Here is a 23,263-nt window from a genome sequence, read left to right as displayed (position 1 = left end):
TACTGTGCTGCCCAGTGCAGCAGTCTGGGAGCTGACCATGTCTCTGAAGACCGAGACAAAAAAAGCATTGAGTACTTCAGCTTTTTCCACATCATCTGTCACTAGGTTGCCTCCCCCATTCAGTAAGGGTCCCACACTTTCCCTGACCTTCTTCTTGTTGCTAACATACCTGTTGAAACCCTTCTTGTTACCATTCACATCCCTTGCTACCTGCAACTCCAATTGTGCTTTGGCCTTCCTGATTACACCCTTGCATGCTCAAGCAATATTTTTATTCTCCTCCCTAGTCATCTGTCCAAGTTTCCATTTCTTGTAAGCTTCCTTTTTGTATTTAAGCTCACCGAGGATTTCTGTGTTAAGGTCGCCTGCCATATTTGCTATTCTTTCTGCACATCGGGATGGTTTGTTCCTGCACCCTCAATAAGGCTTCTTTAAAAATACAGCCAGCTCTCCTGGACTCCTTTCCCCCTCATATTAGCCTTTCAGGGGATCCTGCCCATCAGTTCCCTGAGGGAGTCAAAGTCTGCTTTTCTGAAGTCCAGGGTCCGTATTCTGCTGCTCTCCTTTCTTCCTTGTGTCAGGATCCTGAACTCGACCATCTCAAATTAAATAAGCGCTTGCCAGCAGCAAGCAGTATACAAATGCATGCTTCTCATCACTTGCAAAGCCAAATAGAGTCATTCATGGTCACACACTACAGTATTATTTATTATGTATGCAGACAAAATGGGGTTATCAATCGCAGTCCTATAATTTCAGAATTCTTATTATAATTACAGAGCTGTTGTTTTAAAATATGGGAGCCAGAGTATTTTTATCTTCCCCTCTCTTCTTATGTCCCCTCCAGCCTGGTTTGGAGCCCCACGCAGGAGAAAAATGGGAAGGTTCCTTCCAGCTAAGTAAGCGCAATAGGCCCACGGAAAAGCCCAGCTTCCGTTTGAAAAATACAGACCACAGATACTTATTTGATCTCACTGGAGACACTAGTTCTCTCCTGTATGGCGGGAGCTGTACTGAAGCCTCGGCTGTGCTGCCCAACCACAGGCCCCAACTACTATTTCACCCTCTACACTGTGCTAACCTCCATGTCCCAGGGGTGCGTGTGCTGCAGCCAGGTGGGGTGAAGGGCCAGGGAATCTCACAGAACAAAACCACTTTATTGCAGTCAAAAACAGGGAGGAAAGCAGCAGCAAGGGCAAGAGAGCCTTAACAAAGGTGACCTGCTAAGAGTAAAAGACTGAGTTCGCGTTGTGCGCTCTTAAGGTATGGAGACAAGGGCCAGAAAGGTTTGTTTCAATAACAAAACATATAAGGGTTTTCTGCTTGTGTTCTACATTAGTTTCGGATTCTGTCAGCCCTGCCTTGCCTGGAATTCTCTATGTAGAGCCAGTGGGACGAGGCATCAAAAGTGCCAGGGAAGTGAAACTGAGCACATGATTAGGGAAGGGATTTTTAGTTGGGCTGTTTACAAGTCTTTGGTTTTGTTGTCACCTGTTTAACTCAAATGTCTGAGAAATACTAGGGAGAAAAGCTTTGTGTTACAGATTCAACACCTCCTGCCCCTTCAGTTAAGGGCTGAGAAATCTCCTACTTAGCTCTTGGGTCTTCCAAAGAGGTCTCCAGCAAAAAGGGGAAGACATGATGATGTTGCTGCTTTTTCTACAAACAACATTTTTTTAAAAAAATCAGTCCTTCTTTCCAGGTGATAAAGCCAACAAGGGCAAACCCTTCTTTTTCCTTTGCTTGGTTACTTGTTAGTGCACATTTTATAAGAGACAAAAGGATGCCCTTGCACTTGTCCTCTTTGAACCTCATCAGGACTCTCCCTCAGATAAATAAACGTTCAACCTCCAGAGCCTGAGAATATAGACAGAAAGTCAAACCTGGCACTGATACCCTGAAAGATAATCCACGTGGGCCCCATTGCTGCAGCAGATGCACTGGGCTACTGAGCATCAGAGCAGAGAATTCTCCTGAGCACGCTCGGCTCCCAGCCCCAAGAGGATGAAATCTATGTAAAGCCTAGAGTAGGTTGGCAATTTTCCGATAAAACTATTCTCTGTCAGAAAATGCTGATTTGACTAAATCGAGATGTTTGGTGGTAACGCTAATAGAATCAAAATAAAGTGCTTCAACATCTTTGAAACAAAGTGTTTTGTTCAGACAAGGTGGGGAGATAATATCTTTTATTGGACCAACCTCTGCTAGTGAGAGAGACAGAGACAAGCTTTCCAGACACACACAGCTCTTCTTCAGGTCTGGGAAAGGTACTCCCAGATCACAGCAAAATGCAAGGTGGAACAGATTGTTTAGCATAAGTCGTCAGCACATACTATAAGGGTCCATTCAAGGTAGAGACACCTCTGCAGTCATAGGTCAAAAAGGGGGGGTTAGCAGGTTACAGATTGTTGTAACAAGCCATAAATCCAGTGTCACCTTTTAAAGTGTTGTGCAGGTTTCCTTTGAGGATGAACACTGAGAGGTCAGACACAAAGTGATCGCTTTGTGAAAAGTGTTCACCCACAGTGATAGGGTGGTTTTGTCTTTTATCAGTTTCCTGGGTGAGTTCATTGGAGAGCATAGCGATTGGTTCGACCCACATATTAGGTAGTAAATCCACTGGATGAGGTACATCACATGTTGTGATAGGCATGTGTAGGATCCATGGCTCTCTCTCCAACAGAAGGTGGTCCAATAAAAGATATTACCTCACCCACCTTGTCTCTCTAATAACCTGGGACCGACACAGCTACAACTACACTGTTTTGTTAAAGTCATTTCAATATTACCTTAATTTTTCTGAGCTGTCCTTTAGTAGAACATTTCAAAACTGTGATTTTCATTCCAATTTGGGATGAAAGGAAGTTTCAAAGTGTTGGAATTTCCTGCAGAATGGAAATTCTGTGTTTTGACCAGCTCTAGCAGAGCCCCTGGGTAGGGGAGAGAGAGAGTGATGGTTCTCAGATACCAGGAGCCACACTACACAGACCACCATCGCTGGAGATCACTGGGAAGCCAGTGGAGTTCTTTGGCAGCAGAGGTTTTTATTCCCAGCAGTCACATCCTGCACCAGCTGACGTCTGGAGTGGTTTATAGGTGTTGCCCCTGTAGAGTACATCACAACTTAGCTGCTGGAACTAAGGGTGCAGGGGGTGCTGCAGCACCCCCTGTCTTGAAGTGGTTTCCATTATATACCCAGTTTACAGTTTGGTTCAGTGGCTCTCAGCTCCCCACTATAAAAATTGTTCCAGCCCCCCCGCATTACCCCATCGGATCATTAAAGTTGTAGACGGTCTAGGACTAGCAAACCTCAATGGCAGGGAGACGTTCAGTGATATAACAAAGCCACTCTGACTCCTGACCAAGGAACTAGAGTGCAGAGACAGCTGAGGCGGCACTTACGGGTTTTATGGCTGCAGTAGTGAGGTTAATGGAAAGGGGAGGGTATGCTGAGAATTCTGCCACTTGCCAACTGGCCTTGTTAGATCTCTCACTCCTGAAAACCTCTGGAATCCCAAAAAAGAGCCATTTCTTCATTGCTCTTTCTTACAGTAGTGAATGGCTGCAGAAGTTTGTGTCTCGTGTCTGCTCTGCTGGCCACACTACGACGAATCAGCTGTGTAGGTGATGCTACACTGTGGAGTCGGGTAGCCTGAGCAGCAGTTTCGATAAATTTCTTTTAGGTACATGACCATATAGCATCATCTTGGAACTTCCTGGAAATAACAGTGTCCCTTTCCTGGGAACCAAAGCCGGGATGGCTCTCTGCTCACAGACTGCACCTGGACTGCTCTCTGGTGGAGGGATGTAGAAGTAAAGCAATGAAATGAATTCTGCATGCAAAAAAACCCCATACTCTCCCCAGAAGTCACTTTTGAGCAACTCAGACAGTAAATAACTGCTTTATTGACACATGTACATCAGTGAGACAGAGAGAAGAAACTGGTCATCTCTGTAAGCAAAGGGAACTTTATTTTCTGTAAGTGTAAGAGAGGGATGATCACACAACAGCTACAAACAGTCAGCAACAGGGGAAATATACATTATGCATATTTTCTGTTTCTGTCCTGAAGGAAGCTCACTCATCCCTTTCTATTACTACCTAGAAAGAGAGAAACATTGTTTATTCCTTTTAGCCATTAAGATTGGATTTGCAGCTGCCCTCAGCCAATTTCTAAAATGGCACTTGCAAGTGTTGTTGCATTCACTTGTTTGCATATTCAAAAGTCACACAGGGGAGCACAGTGAGGCTGGATGGAACTGTCTAGCTTTGCTAAGAGACAGCAGGAGGAAATAGAACTGCAATCTATGAGTTTCTGAATGGTGTAAGCAGCTGCGGGGGAGCGGGGGGGAGGAGTTATTGAGTGTGGTACCCTAGGAGAGATGGAATGTAATGGAGAAAATAATTTGTTGACTTTTCTAGAGTGCTACTCATCACTATAGTATCTGAGCATGCCACTGATCATTTAATTATTTATCCACAGTGGAACAGCTTCAGCAGGAGAGACTGAGAGTGCCCCATATCAGCCTAGTCCATAGCTCAGTGGTTAGAGCACTCTCCTAAGTGGAGGGAAACCTGTGTTCAAAATCTTTCTCCCCTAAGAAGGAATTGAACCTGGGTACCCCACATCCCAGGTGAGTGCTCTAACCACGGAGGTAAACGGCATAAGGTAGGCACTGCTATCACCACCTCCTTCTCTGGCAACTGGATTTTGAATGGAACCTGATCCAGCAGCCAGCCTCAGCCTGGATCAGGCCCCGTACAGAGAATAGGCAGTCGAACGCCTCTCCTCCCCCCGTTCCTGAATCACTCTGTGGCTTAGGCAGGAGACAGGTGTCCAGGCACATGCCCAGAAACAGACTCCTAGGCACCAAGGAATTTTTACCCTGAACATATTGGCTCTGAGTGCATTTAGCACTGATAGGGTTTGACAGGAGTTTTGTGCATCGCAGTGGAGCCTAAAACTGGGAGTTAAGCACCTAAGTACCCTTCTGAATATAGTCCTAAGTGACTTGCCCAAGATCACACAGAAAGCCTGTGGTAGGGCCAAGATTTGAACCTGACTGTCCTGAGTCCCATTCTGGTGTGTTAGCAAAAAGACCATTTTTCATAAAACTTCTATTAAGGCAAAATTTCAGCTAAATAGCAGGACAAGATTTCTAACAATGAGATCTATTAGGCTGTGGAATAACTTCCACAGGGCAGTAGAGGAAGTTCCATCACTTGGGAATAATCCTGCCCTGGCCCCCATGAGATGCACTGCGTGAACCTAATGGGTCGTTTAAATTTCTAATGTCAGTGATTCTGTGACAGCTTCTGTAACTGCCTGAATGGGCATGCAAATGTGACGTAACTGCCAGCATTCCAAATGTAATTGCCTGAATGAGCATGCAAAGGCAGGATTTAGTACTTTAAATAGTTTCAGTCATAAAATTATAACCCTAATTATACAGGCTACTGTTGAAATCCATCCCTAAAAATGAGCAGTAGAAGGGTAAACTGTGGGGCTATAACAGTAACCTTGTGGGAAATATCCAGCCCTTACAGATGAGTAGAAATTTTCCAGCAAATAATAAATTCACTTAAAAATGCATTTTCCAGGGCAGAAACTCACAAATTCAGGTCAAATCCAGCAAATAGCTTTGTGCAAAACATTTTTTTCTTCAAAAAAAGCTGAATTATTTTTCAATTTATTGTTTTCAATTTATTGTTTTCAATAATAATATATTATTAATTATAATTATAATACAATCACAATATAATTATAAATATAATATAGTTATGATTGTGATTATAATCATTATATAAACATAATATATAATAAATATAATATGATTATAATTATTATAATTAATAATGTTGGTTTCAATTTAACGTTTTCTTCATTTTAAAATGGTGTTTCATTTAGAAATTCAGCAAAAAAAGTGTGAACAAAAGGGGGGTGAAAAACACCCTCAAACAATTGAAAACTAAATAAAAAACTGAAAAAAACCCCACCTTTGGGGTCAAAGGAAAGATTCACCTGACCCAAAACAATTTATTTTTCGGGTTTTCATTTCCGTCCCTGAGCCAGGTTTCTTTTCAGGGTGAAACTTGGTCTGAGAAATCAGTTATTCGCTCAGCTCTACCAGCTCAGGTTTTCTAGTGCCCTGGGAGTGCTGAAGAGGTGAGGGAATTAAAGGAGCAGCGTGGGTAGGCTCCACTAGGGGTCAGTCCCTCCCATCCACTGCCTCGTGTTCAGAAGAAAAGGGGCTAAGAAGGTTGGACGGGGAAGAAGAAAGCAAGTAGGAGATACTATGAAAAATGCAAGCAGAAAAGGGCTGCAGTGTAGAAAAAAAGGAAAATGAAATTGGCAACGCAGCTTTGACCAGGTACTCATACAGAATATGTTAAGGTAAATTATGGGGAGGCAGCAGTTACTGAAATGGAAGTTACATTAGGCATTTTTAGGGTGATCATGTTATTTCTACCCCTCTTCTGTAGGTAGCTTCTGAGCACTGGCCATACCGATGGCACTACCAAGATAAAAGATAAAAGCTTTGTTTGTCATAGGGAAGCCTGGAGTCTATCTTACTGGTGAGCATAGCTGTGATTTCTAAGACAACTTAACCACCTTCAAGCATTCAGTGCAAACTGCACAGTTGCATCTAACATTAATGGCTTACCTTTTTGGAGGTAACTTCTCAGGTCTTAGTTCTAAGCTTATTGACCTGAGACTCAGAAATATCTGCTTGTTCCTCAGCCCCCTCCAACTCATGCTGTACTTTCCTGAATTTGGAGAGGTGAACATTGACTTGTGTATCTTGTAACCAAAACACAAAAGGAACTAAGCCCAAGGAGAAGTGACATCCTGGCATCCAGTATCAGAGCTGAAGTGGGTATCTCGGCAAATTGTAAATGAATGTTTCTTCCTGTTAAATGACTCACAGCCTCCTCAACTTCTCTCTTGTAGGATTTGACTTTCAACTGAAGTTTATCCACTAAGTTCTGTAACCTCTTTTTGTTCTCTTCACCCTATTGAAAAGAGACCATGCCAGTTTACCTTTACGTTTTTGATGAGAAAAAAACATTTCAGGTGGATTTTCTCTTTTGCACCTGCCTGGAAAGTCAGCTCCTTGATGCGCCGTTCATATTTCCAAATGCCTTTGATGGCATCTGCAGCTTGTTTCTGCTCTCCTTCCAGCTTGGACTCAAGCTCTTGGATCTGGGGAAGTAAATGAGAAATTAGGCACCAACTCTACTACAGGAGGCAGAGGTTGAAATTGTATTCGTCACCACCAGCCTTCAGCTCGAGCACATACCCTGGACTCCAGCTTCTGAAGCTGCTTCTTGCCACCCTTCAGTGCCAGCTGTTCTGCCTCATCCAGACGGAGCTGCAGGTCCTTCACCGTCTGCTCCAGGTTCTTCTTCATCCTCTCCAGGTGAGTGTTGGTGTCCTGCTCCTTCTTCAGCTCCTCCACCATCATGGCTGCCTTGAAAGGTAAACCACACAATGAACTCAGTAAGGGACTCAGACAAACAGATACAAAGATACAGGCAGTCTGAGGGGTTGCTTATGACTCCAGCCACAGGATTCCTGTTACCTTATTAGCTGCTTGCTGAATGCTTATTACGGTGACCTTCCACTTGCAATGGGATAGAGCGGGGATACTACAGTAGTGATAATGGAAGCAGGGCATTTGCACAATCAAATGAACTCTACTCACAGGGTGTGTAGAATTTGTCAATATGTGTGTGTTCTGTATATGTGCATACATTGTTCATGCAGAGACACGGACAGTTTTTATGATTACCTTTGAGGTTGCGGAAAAGATTTAAAACAATATAAATGTTATTTAAAACAAAACTAGGGTGTGTGCAGCCTCACATTTTGGTCTCCAAAGCTCAGACGATCTCCAGGGAAATTCAGGGAATATATCATAATAGGCCTTAGTGAGCAATACAGCTACACTTGAAAAGAACTGACTCTAAAGTTACAAAGTGCAATTCATTTAATATATAGTCCTCAGATAGAGGACGTATCAGATATTAAACTGATAAGAACAGATTTAATAATGTTATTAAGATGATTTTGAAGTAAAAAGAAAACGTACAGAGTTTAAGCATAGAAGTTTCTTGTTATCAGGGAATAAGGTTCAGGTTATCAAGGGATGCAAAATTCGGTTTAAGATCGGGTGGAGTAAGGAATACATAATCTGCAATATCCCCAATTGGGGGTAAAAGGTTAAAGGGTCAAAGTACAGACACTGAGATATGGGGGTATGTTGTTCATATAATGGCTATGTTCAGGTGTGAAGTATAATGAGTGGATACAATGATGAGGGTGGATTTACCCTCATTTGGTGAGATTTAACGTTCAGTGAGTTTATGGTTCCAGTTCATATGGTCCAATGGAAAAAGTCTCTCGGTCCCTTTCTCATAGTTGATGCACGATGTCGTACCAGCTCACACCTCCTGGTACTGTCAGGGGCCGGTGATGTGTTCGACGTAGATGTCCCTGGACCATCGGATGGTGTCCGAGACCATGAGGCACCGCATGAGCCATGTGTAGCATCAACCAATCCTGCAGGTCCACAGCACACGCTCATTGCAGGAGTCCCAAGCACGCAGGGCTCCAACAATCAGGGCATCCATCTGCACCTCGTAGCCCTTCGCTTTCAGGGTGTCAGCCAGAGGGGCGTATTTTTCCAGCTTACGAGCTCGGGTTTCGCAGAAGGCCGGGGTCCTGTTCTCAAAGGAGACCGTGACGTCGACGAGGATGATCTTTTTCTGGGCCTTGCTGGTGACTACTACATCAGGTCACAATTGGCTGTCAGTACCGGGGATGGCGCAGTTCACAGCGACCTCCCCCAGGTGCAGTGCGATGGCTTTCACCAGGCGGTTCTGGATGGCGTTGTGGCGCAGCTGCCAGGCTCTGGAGTGGGGCTTGCAGCTGCACAGGCAGGGTCTAATAATTTTATTAAGATGATTTTGAAGTAAAAAGAAAACGGTACAGAGTTTAAGCATAGACGTTTCTGGTTATCAGGGAATAAGGTACAGATTATCAAGGGGTGCGAAATTTGGTTTCGGAACGGGTGGCATAAGGAATACATAATCTGCAGTCTCCCCGATTGGGGGTAAAAGTTTAACGGGTCAAAGTACAGACATTGAGATATGGGGGGTATGTTGTTCATATAATGGCTATGTTCAGGTGTGGAGTATAATGAGTGGATAGGATCTAATAATTTTATTAAGACGCTTAATCTTAGCCAAAAGGCCGAGAAGCGATCAGCAAAACGCAATACAAAATTCCACGAAGTTCTGAGCTGTATGTGTAGGAATGGCTGTGCCTCACACAAGTGCTAGGTCAATAATTGCATCCCTACGCACCACAAGCCCACTAACTTCAGAACAAGGGCTAGCTGCTTAGGAGCTTCACCAGCAGAGCTTAGCTCAACAGGTATATTAGCTGCCCAAAGAGGTGATACTAGCTACATAGGGACAGGAAGTATTTTGTAAGCTGTTCAAGGCAACTAGTTCTTGGGGAAGGTGATGGCCGTTGTTAGGTGCACAGTACAAAGTGCACGAGTTAGCTGAATATTTAACCTGCTATTCTGTGAAGCCACAAGGGACTGTTATTTCTAAATTGTGTAAATATTTTTATCTCCTTTCTTCTGGGTTGTCTTCCTTATGAATTGAATCCAAGTATCAGCAACATTCACTGACTGCCCCTGGAGATGTTATGGGTTTCCAGACTAATATGTTGGCCTTAGCTATGTTTTTAATAATATTTATGATTTAACTTCTCTTTTGTAACTAAACACAAATTGTTCCTTAGTGGTATATACTATTCTGTAGAACAGCAGTAACCTCTCCCTGCACTTATTACACAGAAACACTGATATTGATCTGGGAACCTGTGGGCTCAGTACAGGTACTCAGTTTGGGTTTTATTTCTCACACAAATTGGAGGTAATTGTTCCAGTCTACTCAGCACTGGTGAAGCCTCAGCTGGAGTTGTGTCCAGCTTTGGGCACCACACTTTAAGAAAGATATGAGCAAATTGGAAAGAGTCCAGAAGAGAGCAACAAAAATGATGAGAGGTTTAGAAACCATGACACACAAGGAAAGCTTGAAAGGGAGTCTTGAATTTAGTCTAAAGAGAAGACTGAGGGAGGACATGATAACAGCCTTCAAACTGGTAAAAGGTTGTTGTAAAGAAGACAATGATCAGTTGTTCTCCATGTTCACATGGTAGAACAAGAAATAATTGGCTTAGTTTGCAGCAAGCGACATTCAGGTTGGATATTAGGGAAACTTTCTAATTATAAGGATAGTAAACTCTAGAACAGGTTACCTAGTGAGGTTGTAGAATCTCTGTCATTGGAGGTTTTTAAGAACTGGTTAGACAAACACCTGTCAGGTATGGCCTAGGTTTACTTAATCTTGCTTCATTGCGGGGAACAGATTAAATAATTTCTTGAGTTCCCCACCAGCCCTTCATTTCTGTGATTCTGTGAAACTGCTAAAGGCTGCATTGATCCCTGGCACGCCAGCCCCACTGCCTCGTGTGACCTCCTGCATCTTTATACAAGGCTGCAGACAGATCTCTCATCTAGACTCTGACACCACACACTTTATCTCACAGCACACAGGGCAAATGCTAAACTGTAAAAGAAGTAAATGAAATGAAACATTTACATCTGTAATTGCCTTCTTTGCTTTCTCTTTATCATTTCTTGCCTCTTAAATAGCCTCCTCCACCTCACTTTGGATTTGGGCAATATCGGTTTCCAGCTTCTTCTTTGTACTCATAAGGGTGGTGTTCTACAAAAGAGAGAGACTGAAGTAGCTCTTGAGTCTCTGATCCTTTGTCCTGGGAAAGGATATGAAAAGATCCTGGAATTATTATTGGTTATTACTCTGTGTTTCTGTAGAACCATGAATGTGTATAGCCCTGCAATGTGGGCTACCTCGGTATGCAGGAGGTGCACGCACTCAGTGTTGTCCATGAGCACCTGTTCAGCCACTTTCCTGCTCCTCTCTGTCTGTTCCAGAGCTGTCCGTAGCTCCTCAGTTTCTCCCTGCAACAGGTTAGCTCTGTGCTCAACCATGGCCACCTGCTCCTTCAGGGCTTCTTGGCCTCGGAGAGCATCATCCGAGTGCAGTTGCGTGTCCTACTTATAAAGAAGAGTTGATTTTGTTACTGAGCATGCTGGTTAGTGGTTGTGTGATTCATAAAAAAAAGTATCAGTTGGAAAGTTAAATCAAAGACCTTGAGCACTCCTTGGACATCCATAGAATCATAGAATCATAGAATATCAGGGTTGGAATATCAGGGACCTCAGGATGTCATCTAGTCCAACCCCCTGCTCAAAGCAGGACCAATCCTCAATTAAATCATCCCAGCCAGGGCTTTGTCAAGCCTGACCTTTAAAACTTCTAAGGAAGGAGATTCCACCACCTCCCTAGGTAACACATTTCTGTGATTCACCATCCTCCTAGTGAAAAAGTTTTTCCTAATATCCAACCTAAACCTCCTCCACTGCAACTTGAGACCATTACTCCTTGTTCTGTCATCCACTACCACTGAGAACATCCTAGATCCATCCTCTTTGGAACCCCCTTTCAGGTAGTTGAAAGCAGCTATCAAATCCCCCCTCATCCTTCTCTTCCGCAGACTAAACAATCCCAGTTCCCTCAGCCTCTCATAGAATCATAGAATCATAGAATATCAGGGTTGGAAGGGACCCCGGAAGGTCATCTAGTCCAACCCCCTGCTCGAAGCAGGACCAATTCCCAGTTAAATCATCCCAGCCAGGGCTTTGTCAAGCCTGACCTTAAAAACCTCTAAGGAAGGAGATTCTACCACCTCCCTAGGTAACGCATTCCAGTGTTTCACCACCCTCTCAGTGAAAAAGTTTTTCCTAATATCCAATCTAAACCTCCCCCACTGCAACTCTCCTCATAAGTCATGTGTTCCAGTCCCCTAATCATTTTTGTTGGCCTCCACTGGGCGTTTTCCAATTTTTCCACATCCTTCTTGTAGTGTGGGGCCCAAAACTGGACACAGTACTCCAGATGAGGCCTCACCAATGTCGAATAGAGGGGAATAATCACGTCCCTCGATCTGCTGACAATGCCCATACTTATACATCCCAAAATGCCATTGGCCTTCTTGGCAACAAGGGCACACTCTTGACTCATATCCAGCTTCTTGTCCACTGTAATCCCCAGGTCCTTTTCTGCAGAAGTGCTGCCTAGCCATTCGGACCCTAGTCTGTAGCAGTGCATGGGATTCTTCCATCCTAAGTGCAGGACCCTGCACTTGTCCTTGTTGAACCTCATCAGATTTCTTTTGGCCCAATCCTCCAATTTGACTAGGGCCCTCTGTATCCTATCCCTACCCTCCAGCGTATCTATCACTCCTCCCAGTTTAGTGTCATCTGCAAACTTGCTGAGGGTGCAATCAACACCATCCTCCAGATCATTAATGAAGATATTGAACAAAACCGGCCCCAGGACCGACCCTTGGGGCACTCCTCTTGATACCAGCTGCCAACTAGACATGGAACCATTGATCACTACCCGTTGAGCCCGACAGTCTAGCCAGCTTTCATCCAGCCCATACTTCTTTAACTTACTGGCAAGAATACTGTGAGACCGTGTCAAAAGCTTTGCTAAAGTCAAGGAACAACACGTCCACTGCTTTCCCCTCATCCACAGAGCCAGTTATCTCGTCATAGAAGGCAATTAGATTAGTCAGGCATGACTTGCCCTTGGTGAATCCATGCTGACTGTTCCTGATCACTTTCCTCTCCTCTAAGTGCTTCAGAATTGATTCTTTGAGGACCTGCTCCATGATTTTTCCAGGGACTGAGGTGAGGCTGACTGGCCTGTAGTTCCCAGGATCCTCCTTCTTCCCTTTTTTAAAGATGGTCACTACATTAGCCTTTTTCCAGTCGTCCGGGACCTCCCCCGATCGCCATGAGTTTTCAAAAATAATGGCCAATGGCTCTGCAGTCACATCCACCAACTCCTTTAGCACTCTCGGATGCAGTGCATCTGGCCCCATGGACTTGTGCTCGTCCAACTTTTCTAAATAGTCCCGAACCACTTCTTCCTTCACAGAGGACTGGTCACTTCCTCCCCATGCTGTGCTGCCCAGTGCAGTAGTCTGGGAGCTGACCTTGTTCGTGAAGACAGAGGCAAAAAAAGCGGTGCTGGGGCCGGCCTGGCATTGGGGCCAGGTTGGTGGGACCAGCTAGCCAGGGCGGCTGGGGCAGGCGGGCTGGGGCTCCAGCTCCCTCTGGTTGAGGGGGGGCCCTCAAGGCTATGGCATGTGGGGGGCGAGGTCTCAGGCAGAACTGGCGGGGCCAGCAGGCTAGCCTCTCTCCCACTGCAGGGGCCTCAGGCATTTTCTACTGTTCTCTGCCTGGTGCGCACAGCTGAGTTTGCTGAGGCCTGAAACATTTTGGTTTAACTAAAGTCTTTTGACTCAGTATAGGGGTGTCTGGGTGCAGGAGGCCAGACTTGATGATTTGATGGTCCCCTAAACTCTATGAAACTAAGAAAGGTAGATACAATTTTTCTAGAGACTTGGGCTAGTTATTTGCAGCAATTTACAGACACCGGAAGGAGTGCCAGAAGGAATCCATTTGCCCCTTGGAATGCTTCAGATGTCTCTCGTGTAAGGAGATCCCTAATGGCCCAAGCGAGGAAAGTGCTGACAAAAGCAAAACTGTAAAGGGAACAATGTGTGGACGAGCTGCCTGGCTAAGGGACAACAGGCCCCACCAGCTCACACCCCAGGAGACTGGACCCATTCTTGTCAAAGACAGCCACTGTCAATGGGGCTCCTCCAGGCTCTGCGGAAGACACTCCTATCTCCAAGCCTGGCACCAGCTGTAAGGGCCTGAAGCGTGTCCCCTTTCTGATAACCCTGCTCTGATCATTAATTGCATTCTCTTAGTGCCCAGGAATCTCAGGCCTGGACCAGGACCCCACTGGGCTAGTGCTGTACAAACACAGAACACAAAGACAGTCCCTGTCCCAAAGAGCTCAGAAGCTCGAAGTCCAAGACAACAGGAAACGTCTACAGACCAATCAGCTAGGAAAGAAAGAGACAGCACTGGGCAACACGCTGGGCAGTCGGCACAGCACACCAGCCTCCTGACTGTCATCAGGTTTTTGTAGGCATCGCATGGCAAAGGAGGGTTTTGAAGGAGAATAATGAGGTAGCGCAGGGGGTGTTCATGGGGAGCTCTGCCCAAGCACAAGGCAGCCCGGGTGAAAACATACAAGGGGCTCCTTTCAAAATATAACAAGTGGTGATGGAGGCTGGGATCGTGGGCCAATCAGAGGAGAGCGTTGACAGCTCAATAGTGAATGAGAAGTGATCATTTGGGTGGGGATCAGCAGTGCAAGTAGGGCGGTACGCTACGGTACGGTATGCTGTACCAGCAAGATATTTATAGGTGGTATGGTGTACTGGAAAGAAGAGCAACAGAACGTGGGGCCATTGGGTGGCCCCACGCTGGCAGCTCCGGCCTAGCCGTACCGCCCCCAGCCCTTCCACGCAAGGTCTCCTCCGTCTGTACAGCAGCCCCACCAGAGAACAGGGCTGGGGGCAGTACAGCCGCACCGGAGGAGCTGTGGGTGTGGGGCTCCTTTTCCTGCTGCAGTTCCTGTGGGCGTGTTCTGCTCCTTTCCCTGCAGCAGTTCCAGGGCTCTCCCTCCCGCTTCATGGTGCTCCTGGATGCACTGCCTTGGTGTTAGCTGCTGGGTCTGTAAGCAGGGGTGGGGCCCAGCCCCCCTCTGGACACACCTGGGGCACAACATTAGAGGAGCAGCTGGTGAGTTCCCCATCTTCCCATGAGCAGTGGGACTCAGGCTTTGGGCTTCAGTCCTGGGATGGCAGGGTGGCAGGCTCTGGCTGCACGGCAGCAGGCCCCAAGCTCCAGGTGCATGGCTTCAGGCTCTGTCCTCCGGCGATGGGGCTTTGGCCCCCCCCATTGCCTCCCTGGCCCCCGCTGCCTCCCTGACCTCCCATCCAGGGCTTAATTTGTCCCCAAACTTGCCAGGGCTGAATAAGTCTGCTGTGAAAAGTGCTACTTGTATGTTTGTTAATATCACTTTTCACAACAGACTTACTAGCTAGCAATAAATAAATTACAATGATTTGGACGTGTACATGTGCATATTTATTTGTTTTTCCTAAAACTAATTAAGTATTTTAGGGAAAAGTGTGAGAGCAGCCACGAGTAAGAGTTTGTGGCCACCCTCTGAGGCCACCCCTGCCCTAGAGCCTAGTGCTGATGCTCTAAATATCAACACTAAGTGCTTTGCCGCTGCTTGTTTAGCAGATGGGCTAGAGAAAGGAATGGAAGGGAAGCCCCTGGGTGTGGAGGGGAGTGGGGAATTGGGAGTTGCTGTGGGAAGGAACAGGGAGTGGGGAGAAAGAAGGAGAGACACAAAGACAAGGCAGGGAAGAGAAACAGAAAAAGGAGGATGGGGAAGGAGGAGGCACACAGGTCAGAAATAGCAGCAGCCCAAGGAGAAATATTCCCCTAATGGAAAATGGAGAACAACACGGAGTTCGTCCTGGAGGTGCTGAGCATGACAGAGACCTCCCCACCTCCATATCATGCTGCAGAGCCTTCGCCAGCCTCAGCAGCAGCAGCACCCCCAGCTATCAAAAGGAAGCAAAAAGTGGGGAGAGGAGCAGATGTCTCTTTTGTTCCCTCTCCAACCCAGAGAAGAGCAGAGAACCATCCCAGCAACCCCAGGAGAGGAGGCAGAAACGCCACCCACTTTGTGGACCCTCAGTCTAGTTTGAGGGGTGCCTAGAAGATGCTAGATTGATAGCAATGATAGGGGACTTAAGAGGTAACCCAAGCAAACCCACTGATCTGTGGGGGGAACCCACTGCACAGAGTGGTATTGGCCCTAAATTCGTATCTGGACCATGGAGCAGAATTCAGCCCTCATTGCACTGTGACTTTAACAGCCCAGCTACACCCCCGGCTTGGTGCTCACCACAGTGCAGTCTAAGCACCCAAATGAGTCGTGTGGGCCTGCCACGTGGCTCCATCCCTGTTTTTGCTTCCCCAGACTTCTCCCTGGCTCTTCTCCCAGAGCTGTGCTGTGTGAGTGGGGCTGGCTGGCTATGGACATGGGCTGGGCAAGGTGCTGAGCATACCATGTGGCCCATGACCAGAGGTGCTGTGGGGCAGGTGCACAGATGGCATTTCCACCTGTTGGAGTTCCCAGTTCAAGAGAGCAGCTTGGAAGCTGGCAACTAAACTAAGGGAATGAAGTCTGAATAGCCCTGGTCTAAATCTAGGCAATGGTCTCCATACAGCCCTGCTAAAGCCAGCAACATGGTGGGGACTAGACTAGATAGGGAAAATTCCAGGACAGAACAAAGTGCAGGACCAGGAGCAAATGAGCAGAGGGAGCCATGGGAAACAGGCAGCTCACGGTTGCTGCTCTGTCATGCTGCCAGCCTCAGCATCTTCACTCACAGGCATTGAAAGCCCCACTCCCCAGCAAGCTTTGGGACTCTCAGACAAGGCTCTTTGGCAGCCCAGGAAGTACTGTGTACGTTAGAGACAAAGGCAGCTCCCTCTCCCTGGATGTGAATGGTCTCAGAACCTCACCAGCCCCTCCCTCGAGAGACCACACACAGGATAGTGTGGTTAATCAGTCTGGAAAGGAGACCCTTGCTGGGGCAGCAGTCAGGGGACACATTAGGGCCTGAAGCGCAATGGGAAGAAAGAACAGGTATGAAATAAGCTTTATGTGTCAGAACCTGTCCCTGCATCAAACATCACCTGTACCAACGTCACCAGCACCCCGCTGCAGAGGGCTTCTCCTGTCTTGTCTCCTGGAAACCCGTTAGCAGTCTCCTGAACTCTTTGGGATGTGCCAGGACAAGACTGTATGGATACACAACTTTAAGGCAAACTGTGGGATAAGAGAGGACAGAAACCTCAGGTTCTGCCTATTCCTGTGTTGAGAAGCAGTGGCAACGGTCTTATGGCAGCAGCTGCAGACAGAGTGACCTTGTGACCTGAGACATCCATAAGCAACAAAGCCCAGCCCCTGTTGGGAATTAGAGCTCATCAAAATACTAGCCATGTTCAGTACAATTAATGAGCTGTCCCTGGTTCCCCAGCTCTAGCGGAGGGGGTCGGAAGCACATCAAGCAGCGCTGGCCAGTTTGTTCCCATGCAGATCACTCCCTCCCCTCATGCCCTGGTCAGTATAAGCCAAGGTTTTCTTCTTACACTTATTAACTAACTAAATGTTCATCTTATAGGAAACAAAATGTTTTCTCACTGGACACAGGGTGGACAGGAGATCAAATGGCTCCATAGGAGAGAAGGCTGACAGGCAGTGCAACTGAGACCATGGATAATCAGAGAAAACAGAGCTTGAAGTGGCAACAGTTCTCTTCACGGTGCTGCTTATCAGTCATGCAGCAGCCAGTTTAGAACATAGACAACCTATGTCTGATCAAAAACGAGCTGACTTTTCCCCACAAATGTATTAGAGAAGTAACAGTGACACCTGAAAGTCCCTGACAGGACTACTAGTACTGTCCATTCATTTTTCACTTGCTGAAGCACCCTCTATAAATTCATTGCAAGAGTTTCGTAGTCGGAGCTGCTTTCTCTTACCATCTCATTGTACCCCAACAAGCTGTCACCAATCGATAAAGACTCCCTAGAGGGCACAAGGCAGATAATGGTCACAGGGCAGAATTTTTTTTTCAAAACTGTTACTTGTGTCCATGCCCTGGAATGTCAGTGGTGCCCTAGGACAATAGCTGATCATTTGTACAGGAGAGACTGAAGCACATACAGACACATTTCTTACATAGAGATTGGAGTTACATTTTGAACTATAGAATCACAGAAATGTCAGGTTGGAGAGGTCATCAAGTCCAACCCCCTGAGCTGAGGTAAGACCAAGTAAACCTAGAAACAACCCTGACAGGTGTTTGTCCAACCTGCTCTTAAAAACCTCCAATGACAGGGATTCCACAACCTCCTTTGGAAGCCTACTGAAGTGCTTAACTTCCTTTACATTTAGAAAGATTTTCCTGATATCTAACCTAAATCTCCCTTGCTGCTGATTAAGCCCATTGCTTCTTGTCCTACCTGCAGTGGACATGGAGAACAATTGATCACTGTCCTTTTTCTATATTTGAAGACTGCTATCAGATCTCCCTTCAGTCTTCTTTTCTCAACAAAAAACATACCAAGGTATTTTTAAACTTTTCCTCATAGGTGAGGTTTTCTAAATATGTTATCAGTTTTGTTGCTCTCCTCTGGACTCTCCCTAATTTGTCCACATCTTTCCTAAAGTGTGGCACCCAGAACTGGACACAGTACTGCAGATGAGGCCTCACCAGTGCCGAGTAGAGCAGGACAATTACCTCCCATGTCTTACATACAACACGCCTGCTAAAGCTCCCCATGAAGATATTAGTCTTTTTTGCAGCTGCATCACATTGTTGACTCATATTCAATTGGTGATCCACTATGGCCCCCTGGAGCCTTTTCAACAGTACTACTGCCTAGCCGGTTATTTCCCATTTTGTAGTAGTGTGTTTGATTATTCCTTCCTAAGTGTAATACTTTCCACTTATCTTTACTGAATTTCATCTTCTTGATTTCAGACCAATTCTCCAGTTTGTCAAGGTCGTTTTGAATTCTAATCCTGTCCTCCAGTGACACAGTGCTACATTTTATAGTATCGGAGCCCTACAGAAATGCACATGCATGTTTTCTCCCTCTCCATTCTCTTCACCTACATCCACTACACATGCATCCTTCTGTCCTGCAGGGCAGAGCCAAGGCTGTTTGTTCTGTCTCCCAGTGAGGTTAGAGAGGGAATCTCCCACCAGCCCTGAAAGGCCTCAATCCCCAGTGCAGGTTCCAGCCTCCTCCCATACAGTCCCCATCCCTGTCGGCTCCCTCCAGGCAGAGATTCCAGCCCCACTTCCCTAACCCCCTTGTTTGCTATCAGCACCTCTGCACATTTCGCCTCAGTAAAACCAAAGGATCCCACTCACCCCCACACCTATCACTGACACAAAGAGGATGGAGGCAGGTTGGTGAAGCAATGAGGGAGGGACTGAGAACGCTGACAGAGCTGGGGACTGGATCTTGAGAAGCTGAGGGGCTGGAAGGCTGTGGGGACAAGCTCAGCTTCGTGGAGGAAAACCCGGGCTGAAGCTGTCCTCAGCTCTCTCTGCATCCAGACACCTTGCAGCCCTTTGGCTTCAGGGGATCGGGTTGCTCTGGATTTACCCAAGCAAAGCAAGAACGGAGTCAAACCCAGAGCAGCAGCTGCTCTCGTTTCCAGATCCTTTTGGCACAGGCAGCCCATGGCATGGCTATACCACTCCTGCTTGCAGCCACAGGGCTCTGATTCCCTGCCAGCCACTGGAATCCCTGGCCATGGCTCACATCAGGGCAGCCAGGCACACTGGCTCCAGTTCCGTCCTACAGCATCGCAGAGATGGACAGGGACAGGGATACACACAACACACCCAGGGACAGCTCTGTCTCTCTCACACACAGGTAGAGTGCACATACACACACAGCTCACATACACAGGGAAAACACACACCGCTGATGCACACACATACCCGCACAGAGCGAAAGCACATACATCATACACAGGGACAGCTCTCTCCCTCTCTCCCACACATGGACAGCTCTATTGCTCACACACACAGGCAGAGCATAGTCACACAGACACACACTGCCTACTGGCAGAGACAGGCCGGGGGCAACTGCCAATGCTCCAGGGCAGGAAAGATATGGCCGCTGCTGGAACATAGTTTTCTGAGGAGCCAGTGTAGCTCTGGCCTGGATTTTAGGTCTGGGAGTGATGCTCCAGACCTCTGTAGCAGCCCTACACCCCTGCGTCCTCCACAGTGCTCACAGTGTCATCTGCAAATTGTATAAGCATACTCTCCACTCCATTAGCCACGTCATTCATGAAAATATTGAATAGTAGTGGATCCAGGACCGACCCCTGCGGGACTCCACTAGATACACACTCCCAGTTGCACAGCAAACTGTTGATAATTAATTGATCTTTAAATATTCATGGTAAATAGGCCCAATAGCCTGTGATGGGATGTTAGATGGGGTGGTATCTGAGTTACTACAGAAAATTCTTTCCTGGGTATCTGGCTGGTGAATCTTGTCCATATGCTCAGGGTTTAGCTGATCACCATATTTGGGGTCGGGAAGGAATTTTCCCCCAGGGCAGATAGGCAGAGGCCCTGGCGGTTTTTTGCCTTCCTCTGCAGCGTGGGGCACAGGTCACTTGCTGGAGGATTCTCTGCACCTTGAAGTCTTTAAACCATGATTTGAGGACTTCAATAGCTCAGACATAGGTGAGAGGTTTTTCGCAGGAGTGGGTGTGGGTGGGTGAGATTCTGTGGCCTGCGTTGTGCAGGAGGTCGGACTAGATGATCATAATGGTCCCTTCTGACCTTAGTATCTATGAATCTATGAATCTATAAACTACTCTTTGGAGTACAGTCTTCTAACCCATTGTGCAGCCACCTTATCTTAATTTCATCTAGATCACACTTCCCTAGTTTGCTTATGAGAATGTTATGTGGGAATGTTAAAAGCCTTGCTAAAATCAAAATAAATCATGTCTGCTGCTTCCCCCCACCCACTGAGCCAGTAACCCCATCAAAGAAGGAAATCAGGTTGGTTTGGCATAGTTTTTTTCTTGACAAATCCATGCTGGCTATTCCTTATAACACCTATTGTCCTCTAAGTGCTTACAAATAGAATGTTTAATAATCTGTTCCAGTATCTTTCCAGGTTGGAAAATTAGTCTGACTAGTCTGTAATTCCCCAGGTCTACTTTGTTTCTCTTTTTAAAGATAGGAAATGTTTGCCCTCCTCCAGACCTCTAGGACCAAACTTGTTCTCCATGAGTTCTTGAAAATAATCGCATCATAATATACATCAAACTAGGATTAACTGATATTTCTTATGTGACTAGGGAACCTGTGACCTACTTCCTACACTGGAGGATTTGAGGACCTTTTGATAAAATTGCTTCTTTATGCAATCTGGTTTTCACTGCATTGTTGCACAGAAAGGATAGTCTAAGGATCATTGTTATTAGACAACCACCATTTCCATGATCCTTTAGTCTAGGAGCATCTTGGAAATGGGAGCCGGCGCAGCTCAGAGCGGCTTCTTCTTCATACTATTTCAGGAATTGGAATCAGTGAGCTAGCTCCATTAGAAGAACCTAGGAAATCTTTAAAAGTCAACTTTCAGAAGAGCCCAGGTTCAGATCCTTCATGCAAGCAGAGTTCTGATCTTAAAGCTCACCCAGGCCAGCTGCATCACTTCTGGTTTGCACAACAGCCACCCAGTAAAACAATTTGAACACTTTCAGTGTCATCTTTCTTCTTGCCTGCATGGAAGAAGCTGCATTACTTGATTTCAACACATTCCTTGAGTAGAGGGTTGTGTGCCGGTTTGCTCATCTGTAGAAAGTCACCTCTGCCTAGCAACTGATATTTGCTGGCCCCTTTAGTGGGGGGCGGGGAGGGGGTTATGGAGGTTTTACTACATGCACCTGGAAAGACAGATTTGCTCAGGTTTTCACTTGATTCCTCTTATTGCATCAGGTCAGCACATTCCATCAACCTTTCTTCCTGCTGAAGAATCACTGGCCCTGCTCGCAGTCTGTTTGCTCAACACATTAAATGCAGAAAAGCGCCAGTGAGCAGCACACTGTGGAGACGGAAAGCTCAGGGGAGCCCCCCAGCTGCCTTCACGTACCTGGCTCTGTGATCAAAGGACACAGTACGAGGGTGTGGCAAGGACATGTGAATCAACAGCCCCGCTCACCTCCACGCCCACAGCACAGGCACAAATCTGCAGTGCCCAGCACTAGGGCAGGGGGTCCAAGCTTTAAACCTGTTGGGTCACATCATTAAAGTTTCAGCATTTTAGTGACTCCTCCTTTAGAGACACGGAGTTTGCTCCATTTCCCCGAGAGACAGGGCTTGGAAGATAGGGTTTTTAAACAAGCTCACGATATGGCCAGTAGACCCAAAATGTTTTAATAAAAAAAGCATGTAAGCCCACATCACAACCTGGTCAGCACTTAAAGGGGGCCTGCAAAAAGAAAAACAGGATTGTGCCCTTCCCTTCAGCATGCACAGTGTGGCTGGAACACATATGTTCCTGCTTGCTCTTTCACCCTTGTCTCTCACTTCTGCTAGAGCAGAGTTTCTCAAACTCGGGTCCCTGGACCCTTGGGGGTCCACGAGGGAACTCCAGGGTGTGCGGGCCCTGCTGATCATCTCCTCCCCCTTCCTCTATCTCTCGGAGGCTACTGAAGTCAAACCAGGAGATTTTACTAAAAGTCTGGTGGCTCAGCAGGGCTAAGGCAGGTTCCCTGCCTGACCTAGCTCTGAGCCACTCCAGGATACAGCTGACATGCCCCTGCGGACCTTAGGGGGGCTGAGGAGGGAGTTATCTCCATGCGCTGCCCCCACCTCGAACTGCTGCCAATGGGAGCTGCGGGGGCGGTCCCTACGGGCAGGGGCAGCGCGTGGAGATCCCCTGGTCCCCCTGCCTAGGAGCTGCTGCCAGAGAGATGTGCCGGTCGCTTTTGGGGGCTGCCCAAGGTAAGCGCTGCCCGACTGGAGCCTGCACCCCCTCCTGCATCCCAAACCCCTGCACCAGCCTGGTGAAAGTAAGTGAGGATGGGGAAGAGCAAGTGATGGAAGGAGGGGGATGGAGTAAGCAGGGTGCAGAAAGAGGTGGGGCGGGGGTGCAGCCTTGGGAGAAGACGTGGAGTGGGGGGCAGTGCCTTGGGCTAAGCGGAGGGATTGGGGGGTACCTGAAAAATTTTACATCGAAATGGGAGTCCTCAGGTTGCTAAAGTTTGAGAACCGCTGTGCTAGAGGAATGGGTGCAGAGATGTGGATTGGGAACTTTCTCAGCCCTTACATGAAGACAGGGTTTGAATCTTTAACGAATCCTTAAAGAGCTTTTCTCCCAGAGTTTCTCAGGCATTTGAGTTAAATGGGTGATAACAAAAACAAAGACTTATAAATAGCCCAACTAAAAAATCCTTCCCTAATTGAGTGCTCATGTCTCACTTCCCTGCCACTTGTAATGCCTTAATCCCACTTGTTCTCCTGTCATACACAGAGACTTTTAGGAAAAGCCAGGTACACACATCCTGAATCTCTAATATAAAACACCAGGA

General features: G+C 46.8%; 2 pseudogenes; both read right to left on the bottom strand.

Annotated features, from left to right (window-relative positions):
* Positions 1–4,078: 4,078 nt before the first annotated feature.
* LOC140898076 (myosin heavy chain, skeletal muscle, adult-like) overlaps positions 4,079–23,263 on the bottom strand; it is a 28,060-nt pseudogene continuing 8,875 nt past the window's right edge.
* LOC140898420 (U2 spliceosomal RNA) lies at positions 7,977–8,070 on the bottom strand (annotated as a pseudogene).

Source organism: Lepidochelys kempii, chromosome 14 (assembly GCF_965140285.1).
Source record: "Lepidochelys kempii isolate rLepKem1 chromosome 14, rLepKem1.hap1, whole genome shotgun sequence".
NCBI classification, from domain to species: Eukaryota; Metazoa; Chordata; order Testudines; family Cheloniidae; genus Lepidochelys; species Lepidochelys kempii.
This window is presented reverse-complemented; position numbering and strand designations above follow the sequence as displayed.